This window comes from Pseudorca crassidens, chromosome 8 (genome assembly GCF_039906515.1).
Source record: "Pseudorca crassidens isolate mPseCra1 chromosome 8, mPseCra1.hap1, whole genome shotgun sequence".
NCBI classification, from domain to species: domain Eukaryota; kingdom Metazoa; phylum Chordata; class Mammalia; order Artiodactyla; family Delphinidae; genus Pseudorca; species Pseudorca crassidens.
In genome coordinates this window covers 74,362,778-74,378,172 of record NC_090303.1, presented here as the reverse complement: position 1 = coordinate 74,378,172, position 15,395 = coordinate 74,362,778, and the positions used below count along the sequence as shown (strand labels likewise).

At 38.7% G+C, this 15,395-nt stretch overlaps 1 long non-coding RNA gene across 2 annotated transcripts in view; it reads left to right on the top strand.

Annotated features, from left to right (window-relative positions):
- The window catches only part of LOC137229220 (uncharacterized), a 379,962-nt gene that overhangs the window by 2,508 nt on the left and 362,059 nt on the right, over positions 1-15,395 (top strand). For both annotated transcript variants that reach the window (XR_010945594.1, XR_010945595.1), the window contains exon 2: positions 5,154-5,523. This is a non-coding gene — a long non-coding RNA (uncharacterized lncRNA). The remainder of the gene's footprint in view (positions 1-5,153; positions 5,524-15,395) is intronic.

The following is a 15,395-nucleotide window of genomic DNA, read 5'->3' as shown; positions in this document are numbered from 1 at the left end:
GCCACTCCTTCCCACTTCTTGCTTTCTTGATTTTATGTATAATATCCGGCAGAGAGCTAGCTAGCTTGTGACCATGAGGAGAGAAGTTGGCTCTGACACTGCTGAGCTGTAGCACCAATGCCAGTAGACACCTGCTTCCAGATTTCTTGTTTTGTGGAAAAAATACTCATTCCAGACACTGTTAGGCAGGGTTTCTGTCACCTGGGGCCAGCAGCCTTCAAAGCTGATGTACCTCTCAAATAGGAAGCAAGACATCTCCAAGACTAAGTCTAGCACAGTAGTTAAGAGTGTGGGTTTTAGAACGAGACAGCCTGGATTTCAATCCCAGTTCTGCTGCTTGCTAGCTATGTAACTGTAGGTCAGTGGCTTAAAGTCTCTGTGCCATATCTGCCAAATGGGGAAAATAATAGTGTTATTGTGAGGATGAAATGAGAAGCTATAAGTGAAGCGCATGAAATAGTGTCTGGTAAAATATAAGTGCTCAAAGGCATGAGTTATTATTTTCCATGTATTTGTGAATAACACATAGTGCTAAACTATAAAGAGGATCCCATCTCTTAACCCTGAGGTAGGCCTAATGGTAGCCATGGTCAAGAGGGAGAGGAACAGCTGCTCTAAATCTGCTCTAAACATGCCACATCCTTTCTGCTCTCCCTTCAACAGACACCAATTCGGATCTTTGATGGCACTCTTTAAGTTCATTCACATGGCACTGTTTTTGAAACAAAAATGAAAGCAACCTTCTTAGAACAGCGGCTTCTTGCTGGCAACCTGTGGAAGGCAGGGCCCACAGACATGCACAGGCCCATAGAATGCTTTTTAAAAGTTTGAGTTGTGTAGACAGAGGATATGTTCTGCAGTTTGCTGTTGTCTTCCCAGTGGTTTGCCATTGTTCTCCCATCTTCTCTTGTAATGCATCCAGCCTACCTCTGATCTTGAGGTCACTTTCTTAGGCATTAGGATTTGTGTCCCCTCTCTTATTTATTCTTGGATTCTCTTTGCTCTCCTCCCTTCCCCGGCCCCAATGCCCCTATTACTGTGCTTATGGAAAATGTGTCTCCAAAATGACAGGAAGAGTTCAGGTGATAGTTCCTCAGGTCACCTCTGTTGGCAAATACAGTTTGGGGATATAGGACTCCTCTTACCTTTTTAGAGATACATCATGCAAGTTAGAATATTGAAGATTCTGGAAATTCACATGGAAAAACAACAACAGAACAAAAAAACCCCCAAAACATGCTTTTTTTCCTCTTAACATCTTCAGTAGCAATTTTCTATAAAATTAGTTCAATAGGTAACGTATTTTGGGAAACCTTGCCTTAAAGAATGGATATACCAGCTACAAAGGGTTAGAAGAGGGCACTTTCAGTATGAACTGCTTTTATGTTGATTTATATTGGTCATTTGTTTGTGGCTGGGCTCTCTAAAAATAAAACATGCAATGTTAAGTTATCTAAAAATATAAGTAAGCATATTCAATATTGAGGACAAGTACAAGACAGCTAGGCTCTTGAAGTTACAAGTATCACGATTTTAATCGGAAGGTCTAGGAGACTGGAGGCAGAGAAATTGAAAATAAATTACCATCTCCAACAGGGTGCTGCAATTTTGTTAGTGATTTGGTTCATTTTCACATCTGGCTTATTGCCTCTTTCCCCAAATCAGGCAAAGGTATAACATACTTCGCTCTCATTTATTAAATGTCTTCTATGTATCAGTCATGTCTTTGAGTTCTACTTAGGTCCTCATAACAAAAAACTCCAGCATGGGTGTTATCCTTCCCAGTTTATGTCCAGGGAAATGAAGCTCAGAGAGATCATGTAACTTATCCAGGGTCACACAACAGGCCTAAGTCTGTCTCTTTCTAGAACTCTGCACTTCCCCTTGCAGCCATTATAAACTGTCCATGGTCCTATGGTGAATGATGCAGTTCTTAACGTGGGGCAGGATAACTTAAGGCTTCCTTTAATTTTCCCTTCTTTTCCATCCACAAAGTCAGCCACAACCTAAGACACGGCCACCCCTCTTCTTGACCCTTGGGGACTGGATGTTGCCATGCAGAATAAAGGTGCTGACACCACCTGCATTGTTGGTCTATAAAACACTACACAGGTTGGATCATGGGTCCTAGGCAGTCTGGATGGCCTACGTGGTGGACTATGGGTGCATAGGGCCAAGACCTCCCACTGTGAGAAGGAACAGGAATACCCTCTCTCCAATGTCTCTGTTTTCACAACTCCTGAGCTCTCCTTTGGGGACCTGGGGAATGTGAGAGAGAAAGGGAAGCACCAGATGACAGAGAGCCAGGAGTCCTAAGAGAGGGTCTTTGGAGAGTCTCTTGTCTTTTCAGAAGATGAGAAATAAAGACCAAAACTTGCAGAAAGTCCCAGAAGTCTGCCCTCATAATTCTTTCTATCAATACTTTCCTCCCTGAAACTGTATTAATTTTTTTTTTCTTTCTCTTTTTCTCTCCTCACCTTTCTTCTCCTCTCCTCTCCTCTTCTTTTCTGTTTTTTACCTTGTGGTAAATTGGTAAAAGCATTTTGGGAAAGAAAACAGGAAAAAAATCTTTCATTTTTATACAGCGTAGTACAGCATTATTTCCCAACTATCTTATCCATTTCATCTGTTAATCTAAATGGTTTGGCACTAATACAAATGGATTAACCCATCTTGTGAAATAATGCACTAAAAAAAGTGTTTCCTTCATTGATCAACTTTTCTTTATGAATAGCCCTTTACAAATGTGTATGTGTGTTTGTGTAATTACTGCAATTCTAGGCTTTACCATTAACTTGATGAGGGCTTTGGCGCTTAACCCTTGTGGATCAGTTCCTTCAGCTATAAAAACAGTTCCAAAGTCTGATGAAAATGACTTAAAAAAATTAAGTATCAACTAAAATTTTACTGAAACCAGTAAGTTTGGAGCAAATATAGCAAACAATTTACTAATTGTATTATATATAAGGGGACATTATATTAGAAAGAAAGTACTCCAGTGTGTGGTTCTTATTAACTACTGCCTTGTTCAAATATGATAAAATTCTTTTTTCTATTCCAATGACTGACTGATTTAATGACTCAAGGATAATATATTTAGTGAATCCAAAAGTAACTTTGGTGATTTAGAAAAGGCTACAATATTTAACAGTTTAAGCAGGAATATCTAGGTTTTAGTGACATTGAAAAATGATAGAATGTTTGAAAGGTTTAATTAGAGTCACTGTAACTATTACACATAACTAATGTATTCTGATTTATAACAAAGATGGTTCCAACACTTTTGCACTGGCCAGATTTTTACCTTTTGTTTAACAACCTCAGAGTCTAAGCATAATTACTATTAGTGTATGTACGTGGAAGGAAAGGCACTAACTCTGGATTAACCTTGGTTTGCCAACAAAGAATTAAAAAAATGAGAGCACAGACAAATGGTGACCAGTCAGAGGTCATGTTCAGAAAGTCAGTGGTGATGCAAACTGCTTCAACCTTGCAGTTTTTTGGTCTATTATAAACATTCATGCCTTTACTTACTTTGAAAAACAAAATCCAACCAAACTGCCCCCAAAAGGCAATTGCAAGCTAACCTCTAGACAGAACAGTCAGAAGTAATAAAATCATCTGCAAACATTCTGCTTGTGTTGAAGGAACTTTCAAGGAGTGTGTAACCTGAATTAGAAAAGACATCTTTTAAAGCTTTCCCTGAAGTGTCTGGGCCATCTGTTTTGGCCCAAGCTCCCCATGTTAGAGCTGTTATCAAGTACTGTTGGCTCTCCCATTGCTACTGTTAACAAATGGATTTGTCACCCCAAAGTTAAGAAAAACCAGATGTTTCCTTTGTTGTTCTATATTCCGATGGCAGGTCAAGAGGCTGTTTAAACAGCACCAGTGAAATTGAGATTTAGAAATTGAGATCTTATTAATCTGGTCAGTGAGGTCATATGATTTAGGGCTGTTTCAAGATTTAGACTGAATTTCAATATTTGGCCATCCACATATACTGGATTACTTCCAAATTAATTAGTTCTTTATAAATATAAACCTGTATTTTATGGGAATCATAATTTGTATGCAAGAAGTTATAAATATGGAATAAAATATTTAAACATGTCAGGTTTTGTAATCCATCAACTAAATTTCTAACCAAATGTTTATTGAGCCCCTGCCATGTGCCAGGGAAGTGTTAGTGTCTGGGGCTACAAAGATGAATGAGATGCGGTCCTTAACACTGAGGGGCTCATAGTCTAGCACAGAAAACCGGCATGTAAATTAGCAGACCTGATACAATGTGGCAAGTGCTAAATACTGTTAGGAGAGTGTTATGGACTAACTGTGGAGATCAGGGGGAGGTGAGGAAACATGGAAGACGCTGCAAGGGAGGCCCCATTTGAGCCACATGTGAAAGGATGAGCAGGAGTTTGCCAGGTGACTGTATTTACAGGGTGATGGAGGTGAGGAAGTGAATCCTTAGCAGAGAGAGCAGGCACACAGGCTTAAAATAATTATATATTCAGCATTCTGCAAGTAGTTCAGAATAGTTGGGAGCACAGTGTGTTTGGGACAAGGGCAGGAAACGAGGCTAAATAAATAGGTGAGGATCAGAATATGAGGCGTCTTATATACCACACCAAGAAAGAAAATCTGTATGGTAGGTGATAAGGAGCCACTAAAATATTTTAAGTAAAATAATTAGAATTTTACATTTTAGACAGGCCACTCTGGCTTAATTTAGGGTTTGGAGCAGGGTGAGTTGAAGGCAGGGTGGCAAGAGGGAAAACTATTTCTTTAATGCAGGGGAGCAATGATGTAAGTTTGATGTAAGGCAGAGACTCTTGGGTGCAGGACAGAGAGGAAGGTTTGATAGATGCCTTGGGTGTGGGACACACAGGACCACGTAGAAATAATAGAAATTGAGCGATATTCAGAAAGGTTGCTTTTTATTTGTTTATTTTTTGTTATTTAATGAAAATCTGGGACACGATGACACTTTCATTTTGGACTTGTTGAGTTTGAGTGTTTGTATGTCCCTGCACAATGAGTTGTTGGAGGTCTGGTAGTTAAGTCAAAATACCAATGTGCCAGATTGTTCTATTGTCTACTTGGTTATTCTGGTAACTACGTTTCTCAGACTCTCCTTCTCCATGTAATTCCAGATTGGAGTTGGCCTAAAGATAAAAACTGTGTGAGTTCTGGGACGTGGAAGAGAAGCAGCGGTCATTATATTCTGAAGGTTATCGTCAGACCCAGGGGTGCTGCTGGGTGCCAGTTTGTTCTTGCTCTTCCCGCCTTCCTGATGCTGGCCTTGCCCATCAAAAGTGACCTCAGGCCTCCACCGGACGCTTGGCTGACAACTCAGAGAGGTGGCAGCTATGAAGGGCCAGCAACCTTCCATAGCCTTCGTGGTCTCGTCCCAAGAGTAGGATGTACTGGCTCCCTGCAAGCTCTGACACGTTCGTGACATTTTTTCTGCTCCTTCAACTACATTTTTTGGATCTTTATCTTCCCAGCTCTTCCCACAATCGTGTAAGTACTAATTCCTATTATAAATTCCTTCTTCCGTATCACTCATAGTGGTTCTGCTTCCCAGACTGAATCTTTTTAAAGCTGCAACCAAAGTGTATTTTGCAACAGAACTCCTTGTAAAAAGCACTACATTTAATACCTGAAACTTATCGTTTGAAGTTGTTTTGATTTTGAGAGTTTGTTTTTTTCCTGACTTCTCGATAGTGATCACTGGTGCAGAATGATGATCTTACTGTGTCTAAATAGGAGAAATTGTCAGGATAACTAAGAGGAATTTCAAGAAAATTCAGCATTTCGTTCTTTTGCTTTTAAAAGAAATCATCATCATTATTATTTGTATGTGAACATTTTAATACAATCTAGTGCTCTAGAACTGTCTGGACCAAAGAGAGCCAGGCATGAAGATCTCAGGTGCCTTGGAGACAGGGAGGGAGGACCAAGGCAGATTGTGGCAGGAAAAGAGGTTTTCTTCCTGCTGGCAAGTGGAGCCATTCTTGGGGTGAAGTGTGTGGCATGTAAGTTCTTGTTGGAAGAACAGCTGTGGAACAGAGGTCCTGATGCTATTGGCTCAATGAGGATCCCATCATGAGCAGCTCAAGAACGGGAATGAGAGGAAGGGGCTATCCAAAACTCTGGAATAAGCATTTGGGTTGCTCTTCTTAGACCACTCCTGCCCTGGGAAGAGGGTGGAGTTTAACTCCAAGGATGAAAACGAAGAGGTATTGACTTTGTTGTCAGTTATGGGAAATGAGAATTGATCTAGAAAGGTGTGTGCCCTGGTGAGTACTTTTCTTCCCCCCCTGCTTTTTTTGTCTTTCTCCAAAGCCAGCAAAGGAGAACATGGGTATCTTCTATTGCAAGAAGAGACTGGCAAAGGAGGCAGTGTCAACAGCCTTGTCAGCAAAGGCAGTGGTATTGGCATTATTTATTCCTCTGGTGGGAATGACCTTCCTTCTTTTATTTGCACGGCAAACTTTGACTCATCCTTCAAGGTCCAAACCTAATGTTGGAAGGCTTCCTTGACTGGCCCTCTCCCACTCCACCTTGTCCCACACCCTGGACAGGCTGACAGGTTGCTTCATCTGTTTTCCAGGGGCACTTCATACTCCTAATTTAGCATATCTCACACTGTATTACAACTCATCTTTTTTGTTGACAGCATAACCGCATGATATATTAATTTATGTGATTTTTTTCTATCTTCTCCTTTATGGATCAGAAAGCAGTAATGCAAAGAAAATGAGAAAAGCTGTCAGTGGGGCCAGGGGGAGGTAGGAGGTTTTACATCTCTTAGACTGCTGTACATTCAGAAGGGGCTGCCTTGCTGCAAATAAAACATAACCTGGCTTTGCATTTGCTTGGTTAGGCAAGACACCAGAAATAACACCCTTTTAATCCATTTGCCTAAAATCCTTGGTATCTCTGTATTTACAAAGTTTTAAAACTGCATAAGCAATTCTGGAAATTGGACTATGTCCTCTGCATGCTACTGTGCAGGCATGGCAGGCATTGGAGACTGTGCTCTGGGGGCAGAGCCTTCATATGCAACCTGCTTTATGGGTCTCATGACCCTTGACCCATGCCTTTCCCTTCTCTTGGGAAACGAATAGGATTTGTTAATTAATAATCTTTCCCTTCTCTTGGGAAACAAATGGGATTAGCAAATGGTGCCAATGTTGATTATTCTTAAGGAAGTCACACTGAGATGGGTGTCTCCTCCCCAAAGGACGTAGTTAGTATACGTACTGCACGAAGGGGGAGTCATACAATATGTGCAAATTCTTGGACAATTTTTGTCCAGATAACATGCTTGCTAGCTGTTTTCTATCAGATACTCGCAAGGTATCCACTACTTAGTGCTGAGGAGGCAAAAATGTTGGGAATTGGATGTGTCCATTAAACTTATCACAAATGAGGTAAAGTGTGTGACTAGAGGGTACAGTCTTGTGGGCCTGGGGAAGGAGAGTTGTGCCTGGATGTCACCCAGGACTCAGAGTACACCTGTCCCTTTGATGTACTTGTGATCATGCCCATGACCCCTGGCTGTGGGGTGGGGAGAAGCCCTCTTGCCACCTGAAGGCTAAGTGAGCCATGACTGCTAGGGTTCCTGTACTGCTCAGGCAGGTAAGACTCCATCAATCTGTGTTTGTCTCTTGCGGTCCTGAAATTACTTTCTCATTATAATGAAAAGAAGTGAAATGAAACCTGACCTAGGAAGAATCCCTAATTTTGGCAACATTCAAAAACATGTAGCGAGGGCTTGGCTTTTGAAGGACAGCACAATCCTTCTGAAAAGGTGCTAATACACAATTTGCTGAAAAGTCTTTCATGGTTATATGATTCAAGTCCCATGGGGCTTGTCTGGGACTTGGTCACTGGGGTGAAGTAACTTAAACAGAAGTCCTCATGAGGAATTGGGCACAGCATAAGGTGCTGCAGGTCAGATAGCTCAAATAAAAGATTTACTTATTTACCTGTGATGGCCATGGTAATGTAGCCAGAGTATCTGAATTAAAGTTGAAAGGGGAAAGACAAAGGTAAGAATTAAGAGGCAGTTCTTTGTGTCAGGACTAAGGGATGAAGCAAGGGCACATCCTAGGCATGAGCCAAGAGGGCAGCAGTGGGATGACTGGCATTTCCATTACCTCTCACCTGTTTCCTAGGTCCTCTGTTTTCCTCTTTCTTGGTTTACTCTTTCATTTTTGGTGCAACACTTCCTCCTGTACCCTCCTGAAAAAGGGTGCATGTGATTGGTGCATGTGGTATGGTGACATGTGATTGGTAACCCCAGATTGGTGGTTACCAGAGGGACAGAGGGTTGAGGGGTGGGTGAAATGGGTGAAGCAAGTCAATTATATGGTGATGTATGGTAACTAGACCTTTGGTGGTGATCACTTTGTAGTGTATATAGATGTTGAGTTATAATGTTGTGCTCTTGAAACTTATGTTAATACCAATTTTACCTCAATTAAAAAAAATTAAAGGGGAAGAAAGAGGATGCATGTGACGAGAATTTTTTGAGACCTTGCAAGTCTAGATATGTTTTTATTTTACCCTATTGCTTGATTGATAGCTTGTCTGGATATAGAAGTCTAGGTTGAAAGACAAGTGTCCATTATCTTCTAGCTTCATTCTTGTTCTTGAAAGTTTGATAATTTTTTACCTGATTTTTTTTCTCCTCCTATTCATTTTCTCTGCTCTCTCTTCTGGGACTCCAGAATTGAGATGTTAAACCTGTGGGATTTATCATATAATTTTTTTCATATGTATACAAAATATATATGTATATATGAAATAGATACCATGCCCCACATCTTGGCATCTTTGAGGATTAACAAAGAGGTCAGTGTGGACAAAGAAAAGTAAGTGAGGAAAACAGTCTCAAACATATTTATCTTAATTATTTTAAATAAGTCGAGGTCTTAATTTAGTAAATGATCTTTGACAAGAGAAGTAAAAAGAAAAAAAATTTTTTGGTAAATATATTAAATTTTCTCTCTTGTACTGAATATTATCTGTTTCATCTTTAACTCTGAAAATTTGCTAGGGTAACTTGCTGGGTCACTTTGGATGAGTCACAACCTGTGCGTTTTCATTTCCCAGATAAAACAAGCAATTGGGTATGTGTAATCTTCTATATCACATTTGGCGTTAAAAGCTGAACTTGCATTGGGTTATCTCAATACTAATTAATAATTCTATTGAAAGAAGGGGCACAGAGAGGAAGTTAAACTTAAGTTGTTTAATACTGGTGCTCATTCAGCATCTCAGGAGAAGGGTTGGTTAGAAGAGACTCACACCTCTAAGGTTCATTTTTATTTTTTTAATTTATTTATTTTTTATTTTATTTATTTATTTATTTAACATCTTTATTGGAGTATAATTGCTTTACAATGGTGTGTTAGTTTCTGCTTTATAACAAAGTGAATCAGTTATACATATACATATGTTCCCATACCTCTTCCCTCTTGCGTCTCCCTCCCTCCCGCCCTCCCTATCCCACCCCTCTAGGTGGTCACAAAGCACCAAGCTGATCTCCCTGTGCTATGCGGCTGCTTCCCACTAGCTATCTATTTTATGTTTGGTAGTATATATATGTCCATGCCACTCTCTCACTTTGTCACATTTTTAGATTCTAAAGTTCTTCTATATTCATTACATTCAAAGAGAAAAAGATCACAGATGCTACTCAGCCAATGTAGTTCTCATTTGAAGAATATAAATGAGGTTTTAATTTAGCTATGATCATTTTAAGTGCACAATTAATAAAACATTTGGAGCATTTAATGTACAATTATATGGCATAGCTCACTATCACAAGCATCGAATGAGTACTCTTTGTAATAAAAAGTGTATGGAAGAAGTTCTTAAAATCAAATCCAGTCTCAGGAGTTCGTACCCACACTTTTTTTTCTGGCTGTGCCATGAAACATGTGGGATCTTAGTTCCCTGGCCATTGATCTAACTCTTGCCCCCTGCACTGGAAGCATGGAGTCTTAACCACTGGACCGCCAGGAAAGTCCCTGTACCAAACACTTTTAATGTACATATTGCAAGCTGAAAAGAAGAACAGTATTTACTCTGACCTCTCTTTCCAAATTTATATTCTATTACTTGGCTCTCTGCATTCTACTTTATACTACTCAGTATGTTTTGACTTTCATATGTCCTGGCTTTGTTTTTGTTACCTGGAATCCTTCCATCACTACTGTCCACCCTAAGACTCCAAGCACCAATATCTTACCCATCCATCAAGGCCCATATAAAGTATTTTCTTGCTTAAGCAACGTTTCCTGATTCTTCCAAGAAACTCAATTTTTTTCTCCTTTAAAGTTCATAGCAGATTTTTTTTTTTTTTTTTTGCGGTACGCAGGCCTCTCACTGTTGTGGCCTCTCCCGTTGCGGAGCATAGGCTCCGGACGCGCAGGCTCAGCGGCCATGGCTCGCGGGACCAGCCGCTCCGCGGCATGTGGGATCTTCCCGGACCAGGGCACGAACCCATGTCCCCTGCATCAGCAGGCGGACTCTCAACCACTGCGCCACCAGGGAAGCCCCTAAAGTTCATAGCACATTGACTGTACTTTTCTAACGATACTTATGTTATTCTCCCTGGAAATATACCTCCTTATCTTCCTTTTTCATTGTAAGCTTCTTGAGTGCAGAACCCATGTCTTGCTCTTCTCCATATCTTCTACTATACTCAGTAGAAGACTCTCAATAACTGTTGTTAAAATGAATTTCATATTACTCATATGTAGACAAAAGTCTATAGTTTTATTAAAAAACAAACCAACAAAAACTTTCTAATCTGTATTGGAAAACATGTATATGTATCCTTAAAAAGTGTTATATCCCTGGATAAAGCTATTTCCCATTCTATCATAAATTACTATCATCTTTTCTATTCCACCTTTATTATTAGCAAAGACTTTCCATGTTTATCAGGTTTTGATGATGAGAATTCTTTTCCTTGGGTAAGTCATTAAAGTTAAATTTGATATTCCTTTGGAAAAGTACCCCCCACACCCCTGCAACCAAATAAAATAACCCATAAGTTTAAACTATTAGCTTTGAGATGGCTTTCGTTAGTTAGCTGGCTTAAAACTCTAATGTTTTGAGCGCGTCAGTCCACAGGAAAGGGTGAGCCAGGTGGAATGGAATCCCAGTTCCCTCTAGCCTAGCCAGGATAAATGTCCTAGGAGAAATTTTCCAAAAATTTGTTTTAAGTTTCTTGTGATTTGGAAAATGAGCAGCTTCAAAAGATCTTTCAGGATATTGTCCTATATCTAAACTTTGGATTGCCTTTATTCTAAGGGTTTAAAAAAATCTATTTAAGGAGCATTTTGGAAAGATCACTGACGAAAGTCTGAGCTAAAAGCCATTGGTTCATATATCATTAGTCTTCATGCTGTTTGTCATCAGTAAATCTTGTATTGGATACTTGTCCCGTCCTATAAAAATAAATAACACGCTTGCCTTTATTTCTATATTTTAACTTCCATTAAAGTGAGGCTTAGACCTCATTTTTTTTCGGACATAGATCAGATTACAAGAAGTAAGTGTAATGTTAAAGCTTTTATTTAGTGACTGAACTAACCTTATCTGCCTCTTTAAAGGACCACGGTTGTATTTCCTTATGTATTTGGAAAATTAGTTCAAACATACAAAATGCATATAATTAATTTCTCCAATGAATAACAGTTTTGGGATTTTAAGTATTGTCAAGATGTTTCATGTCATACTGAGAAGTTAGCTCTTTGGATAGTGTATTCACAGTATTTTACCATATTTTTATTATTTATTCATCACTATAACTCTAAGATAGGTCGAGGAAGTACACATAACATACATTCATATATAATTTGGTTATTTTATTCAGAGAAATCTGATATGTGCTCTCCTTTCCTGACACGTGAAATGAATAACTTTTTTTAACAGCTGTTCTTTTCAAATTTAATCTAGAAACAAATGGCATCAAGCTTGGTGCTAAAAGTCTATCTGATGAGAATCTTTCCAATTTTATTTTTATATTTAGATTTATAGATAGAAAATTAGATATCAGTCATTTAAATTGAAGGAGCATTTTCAAAATAAAGTGTTTCTTTTTGTGTTTGTTTTAGTAATGTGACTCTGCTTGAATTGAATATAGGGTAATAATCACTTGCCAGCCTAGAAGTAGCTAAATACTCAATTTTCAGATTAACATTAAGTTTATAGTACTGCCCATTTGATGGCATTACGAGGCTGAAACCACGTAAGCTCCATATTGCTTGATCGTAATGTTCATCTGGCTTCCTGCCATGTAAATGGATGTATTAATTCTCAGTTCTCAAGAGTGTTGTGAAGTTCAGTTAATTAATGTTTATAAAAGCTTCTTGAGATTGTCTGCTGAAAGATATTATGTGCATTAAAATTATATAAAAAGCAAACATGTAGAGCACTCTAGAAACTGTTGCTTACAGATGTAGAGAACAAATGTATGGACACCAAAGGGGGAAAGTGGCAGGGGGCAGGTGGAGGTGGTGGTGGTGGGATGAATTGGGAGATTGGAATTGATATATATACACTAATATATATAAAATAGATAACTATTAAGAACCTGCTGTATAAAAAATAAATAAAATTTAAATGATAAACAAATAAAATAGAAACTGTTGCTTAGCCAAGATGAAAGTGCCCTGAATATCTATTAGCCATGTCTGAATCAATGACTTCTGTTTTCTTTATTATAGTATTTCATGACTGGTACATAAAGATGACTTAAAGATGCATCATCTCATTTCATAATTAAGAATTCTTTATGAAATTTTGGTCAGAGAGGTTTAGGTAAAGCATTTGTCTGGAGTTCATTCAGGCAGAAAATTCAAATCACTGATCTCATATATAGTAAAATGTTAGCTGGAAGATTCATTCTTGCTCCCAAGTGAGTGCTCCTGTGGTAAGCATACTAGTTGTTCCCCAACTTGTAATCTCCATTTCTCTCTCATAACAATAGAATACCAAATTTTTTTTCTGGGCACGTGGACATCCCGAATGAAGTCTACATATTGTCCACCTTTCTTTTAGCTGGATGTGGCCTGTAATAACTAAGTTCCAGCCAATAGAAAGTGAGCAGAAGTGATCTGTGAAACTTTAGGTTGCATCCTGAAAGGGAGGGCATGCCCTTCTTTCATCCTATTGCTTGGAATGTAGATGTGGTGACAAGCCACCTTGGACATGGGGGTGAAGAAAACAGCCTAAAGATGGAGGAATAACAAGACGAAAGGAACTTGGGTCCCTGAGCAACTTGCAGAAGAGAGCTGCCAAAGCAGCCGTATAATGCCTATTTGTGAACGTGTTTAAGACATTATTAGCTTGAGTCTTGGTTATAAACCACCTATTATGTCCTAACTTATGCCTATCTTTACAGAAAGCAAGAGAACAAAAAAGTGATTCAATTTTCAGATCTCACACCAAATTGCCCACTCATGGATCAGGTCTCATTGAAAAATCAACTGTAATTTTTATTTGTGTGCTGGGTACATTAAAAAGTTTTAATTTGGGGGTGTGACTCCTCATCCTGAAATGGATAAAAAAAAATGTCTTTAGTTGTGCCTCCAAACAGGCTAGGGAGCTCTACTTTGAAATGACTTCATCCTCTGAAAGCCCTGAACATTATACACGTAGTAAAACTGAAAGAAAATATTTAAACTAAAATTATACAATTCTGATACATTAGACAGATAAACCATCCTGACTGACCATTGCACTCTATCCTGCTCTGTCTTATTCTTTTGTTTATCAGCTGGGTGGTATAGTGGCAGTAACTGATTCCTCTAAATGGTAAAACCCAACAGAGCTAGCTGTACATTGTTAGAAAAAATAGGTGATCTTTATTCTAAATTCCTTCAGAGTTCAAAAGTTATTCAGAGTTCAGGAAGGAGATACTATTGTATCAAATGCTTTTCAGGTATAGTTTTCATTTGCTTCTTAAATACTTTTTGCTTTCATGTGAATGAGGAATATATATATCCTTCTAGATATTTTTTACCAAATATTTGTGTCACTGGCTCTGTGCATATAGCATGATAAACTACAAAGTCAAGTACTAGTAATAAATACAGTTTGGCTTATTGTACTAAATAAAGATAGGCGGCATGTTCATGATATTTATATTCACAATATTTGACTACTAAAAATTCATTTGTATTTACATTTCATTAAGTCATCATTAGTTTCTTTCACTGAATGTAACCTATTGCTGTGTAACAAACCACCCAAAACTAAATGGCTTAAAAATGTAACAGTTATTTTGCTCACAAATTTGAAATTTGGGCAGTGTTCAGAGGGGACAGCTCATTTCTGCTCCATGAAGCATCAGTTAGGACAGCTCAACTGAAGGTAAAGGATCTACTTATGAAATGGCTCCACTGAAATGCCTGGCAAGTTGGTGCCAGCTCTGAGCTGGAGGTCAGCAGGGCTATACACTAGTGGCCTTGATTCATTTCTCTGTTGGCCTCTCCACAGTGCTGTTTGAACTTCCTCCTAACATGGTGACTAATTTCCAAGAGTATGTATTTGAAAAGACAGGAAGAGGAAGATACCAGCCTCTTAAGGCTTGGGCCTGAAAACTGGCACAGCGGTGTTTCTGCCATGTTCTATTGGTCAAGCAGTCACAGAGCCCACTCAGATTCAAGAAAAGTGGCACAAACCTCATGAAATTGAACTGATGATTGTCAAAAAAAATTGTGAACATCTTTGATCTACTCTAGTATTAAACATTTTAAATTAATAATGAAGACACAACAACAGAAAGAAAAGTAATTAAGATAACAAGCAGTTGCATTCACTCTTCCTATAAAAAAGTGACAAAACACTGTGAAAAGAAGTAATAGAATGGATTGGTGAGTGTTCAGAAATGTTTGGAATCTTGTATTCCAGTGGTTCTAATCTTTTTGAGCACATGATATCCAGAGAATAGCAGAAATTTTAGTGACGATATGTGGCAGACACAGATGGTTGCCTACCCTGTGCCTACTCTCTGCTTCTTCCTTACTAAGAGAGAGTAGACCCTACAGTCTACTCTAGATTTCTTTAAACATGATGTAAATAATCTTGTATGTGGGTAGGCCACAGCAGTTGAGTTTCTGTTGCATAAAGTCAAATCCAGTTTCTAGTGGAATTATTAATCTAAAAAAGTCAGCAGTAATTATAATATAATGACTGCTAGTGAATAATCGTATACCACAGGATCTGTAAAAGCATTCACAGACTTGCCTCTGTTCACTGTGTTTCTTTATGAATGGAGCTGTTACTGCTTTGGCTGCCTTCTTGCTTATACTTATGAGGGAGAGTTTTGGCATGTTTAATAAGCGTGGGCTCTTTGTGCCAGC